Source organism: Magnolia sinica, chromosome 6 (assembly GCF_029962835.1).
Source record: "Magnolia sinica isolate HGM2019 chromosome 6, MsV1, whole genome shotgun sequence".
NCBI lineage: Eukaryota > Viridiplantae > Streptophyta > Magnoliopsida > Magnoliales > Magnoliaceae > Magnolia > Magnolia sinica.
In genome coordinates this window covers 18,366,302-18,371,540 of record NC_080578.1, presented here as the reverse complement: position 1 = coordinate 18,371,540, position 5,239 = coordinate 18,366,302, and the positions used below count along the sequence as shown (strand labels likewise).

The window sequence follows — 5,239 nt, the reverse complement described above, 5'->3', positions numbered from 1 at the left end:
AATAATTGAAGCAATACTTGGGCTCGCCACCCCTGCTATCTAAGCCTGAAGAGGGCGAGCTCCTATTCCTGTATCTGGCGGTCTCAGCCTCGGCCGTTAGCTCCGCACTTATCGGAGAGGTAGGGGGCAGACAGCGTCCCGTCTACTACGTGAGCAAGGCTATGGTACCTACTGAGATCAGATATCCGAGTATGGAGAAGTTAACACTCTACCTCTAGTTCTCTCAACGCGGAGGCTGCGTCCATACTTCCACGCACATTCTATTGTTGTCCTGAATGACTCTCCCCTCAAATAAGTCCTTAAGAAGCCTGAGGTGTCAGGTCAACTGACCAAGTGGGCTATAGAACTCGGAGAGTTTGATATCCAGTATCGTCTGAGGACTACAATCAAGGGCCAGCCAGTGGCCAACTTCATAGCAGAGTTCACCTGTCCGAGCATCGAGGTTGTGGATGCCGGTACGGAGGCTGTCTCCATGACCCCGTCACCTCTCCCGCTTCTCAAGGATACAGAGCCAGATAAAGAGAACAGATGGACTCTTTTTGTAGACGGATCGTCTGAAATTGCGGTAAGGACCGCTTTAGTTAAAGTGGGAATAGGTCAAAGTGTCTTAGAGGGAGGTGAATAGGACTTTATCAAAATTTTATGATAGTATAAAATCCTATTATCTATATCTTGACGTAATAATATACCAATGCTCAAGATATCTTTGAATTTAACCATAATGGCTTCCAAGCCCAACATAGGATCCAATCACAAGACTATTCAATATCAAAACAGTGTATAAATCTAGTCTATGATGGATGCATAAAGTAACTATGTGGGAGATGTGCTTCTTATCAGTTCTAAAAATCATGCATCATGTGAGCCAACATAATAACAAAATATAACAATCTCAAACATTGCTTCAACCGGATGTGTGTTCCAAGCTCGTCAAAGGTAAATTATGCCTCACAATGGGTCAAATATTGCATATCGGACCCAGTTATTAGCCGATTTTACGTATATGATAATGCTTAATGAAGTATTTTAATTGTATTTTTATTGTAGGATGAAGTCAGGAGCGTTAATTGAAAATTGATGTTAAAGGCATGGATTTCATGATCCAAAGTCTCCAGAGCACGGGATGGACTCCAGAGAACCAATAATGAAGATTTTACACGCCTGAGATCTGAGGAAAGCAAGCCAAAGGGGCCCGAAAAGGGTCCAGAATGCAAGATCACATGGTTCCCGCTATCCAATCAGTTCGAAACTTCATACATGGGATGAGGGCCGTAAATTAACCGTACATATTAAATTTCAGCCATAGAAGATCTCGGGAAGTGGTCCAACGGACAGATCAGCCTATTAATCTCTAAATTGGGGCCCACCTGATATTTGGAACTGCCTCAATCTTAGTATTGACGGTTTAAATAAGGTGAGAAACAGGATGGATGGATTGGATTTCTCGAAAGCATCACAGTGGACCCCACCTTGGGTGACATGTGCACGGTGCACATGTGCACTGCCTGTGCACCGAACGAGCATAAGTCGGTCAGCAGCGCTGACCCGACTTCATCTTTTCAAAAACGGAAAGTCCGTTTCCAGCGCCGCAACGGGCGAAAAGACCGTTTTTTACGGACCGCTGTGGGCCCCACCGGTAGCACGTACGGTTGATCCAAGCCGTCCATCGTGTAGAGGGCTTTGACAACTACAAAATCATGTTTTCATCTTGTGCCTATGCGTGCACACGTGTGAGCTACAGAGGTCACAAAAGGGCTACCCGGCGACGTTCAAAATTGATCTTTTTTTTTAAGAAATTAACCGTTGCTTAGGATTTTTTTTCTAGCATTACTTAGTAAATTTAATTTGTTTTTGTTTTCTTTTTGTTTACAGGAATTAAGGAAGGAAGCTGCTAAATAACATTGTCTTCAAAAGGAGGAGCTCTCAAATCTTCAGACATTCATCATCTCCTTTTCTCGGGTTCTTCTTTCCAATTCTCGTTTGCATAGCTTTCTCTTGTTTTTAGGAATTCATAACTTTTTCCTTTAGTTTTATTCATCATAGGTTGCATCTTAGTTTAGTTTTCTTTCTTATATTAATAACATAGTTTATGCTGGGACGTAGATCTCTGAATATAGAACTAGCACCGTTTGATCCTGAGATTGAAAGAACAATTCGTGAAAGATTGAGAAATAATCTGTTGAAATGGCGAATGAGTTAAGTTAAAGCTCTCAAAGATTATTCAGCTCCTGTCCAATTTAATGCGCCTTCATGCATAGTGTTGCCAACCACTACGGCAGCACACTTTGAACTTAAACCTGGAGTCATACAATTGTTGCCATCCTTTTATGGATTGGACAAGGAGGACCCATATCATCATGTGAAAGAATTCTTAAACATTTGCTCCACCTTTAAGTTCAGACGATTCGATCCGCCTACGCCTGTTTCCTTTTTCTTTGAAGGATAAGGCGAAAGCATGGTTGAATTCTCTAGAAGTTGGATCTATCACTACATGGGACCAACTGTCTAAGAAGTTCTTAAACAAGTTCTTCCCCATTCACAAAACCAATGCCCTCCGTAGAGAAATTACTAACTTCACACAAAAAGAGGGCGAGCACTTTCATGAATGTTGGGAAAGATGGAAGGACTTGCTTCTTAAATGTCCTCACCATGGTTTTGAGAAGTGGCAACAAGTTCAATACTTCTATGACGGTCTGACACCACAGAACCGTCGCATGGTTGATGCCACTAGTGGAGGGTCATTCATGACCAAAAGTGATGTCGAAGCGTGGAACTTCTTTGAAACCTTGTGCGAAAATTCCCAGCAATGGGATTATTCAAATAGAGGTGACAGAAGTCCCCAACCACAAAAGAGAGGTGGTATATATGAGATAGGAGTCATGCCAGAGCTGAGCGCCAAGCTTGATAACCTGACAAAGAAAGTTGATGCTCTGGTATTAAATAATGGACCACCACAAACAGCTCAAGTCGAGGCATATGTCACATGTTCTAGTCCTGCCCATCCTATGCAGTCTTGTCCATCTTGCAGCATTCCCAGAACTTCTCTCTGAACAAGTTCATGCTATGAACACTTTTCAAAAATCTGGGAATGATCCTTACTCGAACACATACAACCCAGGGTGGGCTAGACATCCAAATTTCTCTTGGGAAAAAGGACCACAACAAGGAGGACCATCTGAAAATCCTCCCATGCAACCGCACCTCCAAGTTGGCAGTCAAAAACCTCAACAGTTTCCACAATATCAACAACTGCCTACACAATCAAGGAAACCATCTCTTGAGGATACACTCCATCTTTTCATGCAGAGTTCTCTCCAATTCCAAAAAGACACCCAACCAACCTTAAAGGCCAACTAGAAAAGCTTACATGCAAATGCACAATCCATTGCCAAGCTGGAAGTACAAATGGGTCAACTAGCTGCCACATTGAGTGAGAGAGAGAAGGGCAAGTTCCCTAGCCAACCCGAGGCTAATCCAAAGGGACAGTATGAGATTGGCTCTAATTCCAACCAAGGGCAATATCATGAGCAGGCCAAATCGATCACTACCCTTAGGTCAGGCACAGATTGATAACAGAATAGAGATGCCTGGGGATGAATCAAATTCTAAAACAGAAGATCAAGATGAAGCAGAGAGCCATACCAATGCATCCAAAGTCCAAAAGCTCTCTGACTCTCCAAGAGCCACTAATGTGCCACCTTATGTGCCCAAAGCACCCTTTCCTCAACGTCTGGCACCAACAAAGAAAAGAAATAACTTTAATGAAATCTTGGATGTGTTTCAAAAAGTGCAAGTCAACATCCCGTTGCTTGACGCTATCAAGCAAGTCCTTGCTTACGCTAAGTTTCTTAAAGATTTATGCACTCAAAGCGTAAGAAGAATGTTCATAAGAAAGTCTTCCTTGCAGAGCAGCTCAGCTCCATGATTCAACATAACACCCCTCCTAAATTTAGGGATCCAGGAGCTCCCACCATTTCTTGCGGCATAGGAGATCATAAGATCGGGAAGGCATTACTTGATTTAGGGGCGAGTGTCAATTTGTTACCATATTCGGTCTATGAGCAGCTAGGACTTGGTGAGTTGAAACCGACTAAGGTAACATTACAACTAGCCGATAGATCTATCAAGGTGCCCGGGGTGTTATTGAAGATGTGTTAATCCAGGTTGATAAATTTTATTTTCCGGTGGATTTCATAGTTATAGATACTCAGCCTGTCCAATCTTCATAGTCCGATCCCAGTCATTTTGGGTCGTCCATTTTTGGCCACATCTAATGCTATTATCAATTGCAGGAATGGAGTTATGAAATTGTCCTTTGGTAACATGAATATTAAACTCAATGTTTTTAATGCAGAACAACAACCCTCCGATTTGGATGACATATTTGAAGTGGACATGATCGAGAGCCTTGTGCAGGACTCCTTTTGTACATCTTTTGAAGATCCTCTTGAAACCTGCTTAGCACAATCGGGCATGGATTTTGACATTGATAGTCCCATTCATGAAGTCAATGCATTGCTCGACTCTACTCCTATATTGGAGACTGAAAAATGGAGAGCGAAAGTAGAACCTCTTCATCCCTCTGAGACTCTTCCTGACAGCACAGTTTGTAACTCTGAGAAGACAAAGGCGCAGGCTGCTTAATGTTCTTAGAGCATATAAGGCAGGAATTGAACGGAAGATAGTGGAAATACAGGGAGTATGCCCCACGATATGTATGGATCATGCTGTTGTGGAAATGTCGCATAACATGCAAAGGAAGCGTGATCCTAACATAGAAGAAGTCGTTCGGCGAAGTCCTTAAATTATTTGGCGAATGTCGATTGCCTTATTTCGAGATAGCAGTTCATGGGAACTCACATCACTTATCCTAGGATCGGTTAATGAAAGTGTTGAGGTAATTTCTTTGGCGGACCCGGTTATAAAGATTATTTCATTCATGGTCCGTTCTTATCCGAAGACGTTAAACTTAGCGCTCATGGGAGGCAACCACCTTTTGCTTTATTGTATTGTTTTTTATTTCATTCATTTTCATTTTTCTTAGTTACTTCAATGTTTGTGGGTAACATTACTGCAAACCCTCACGAGACTACAACTCGTCCACTAGGGGTAACCTAGGGGTTTAAAGGCTTGTTGCATGCGCTAAATGCAATCGAGAGCACCTGCGAAAGTGGTATAGGTAGGATCTTCTTTTCTTTTTCTTTTTGTTATTTTCGCTTCTATTAATTTCTCTCTTGCC

At 42.3% G+C, this 5,239-nt stretch overlaps 1 non-coding gene across 1 annotated transcript; it reads right to left on the bottom strand.

Moving 5' to 3' along the window:
- Nucleotides 1–2,549: 2,549 nt before the first annotated feature.
- On the bottom strand, nt 2,550–2,656 carry LOC131250205 (small nucleolar RNA R71). Its single transcript, XR_009173134.1, has one exon. It is a non-coding gene; the product is annotated as a small nucleolar RNA R71 (small nucleolar RNA).
- Between the last annotated feature and the right edge of the window lie 2,583 nt (nt 2,657–5,239).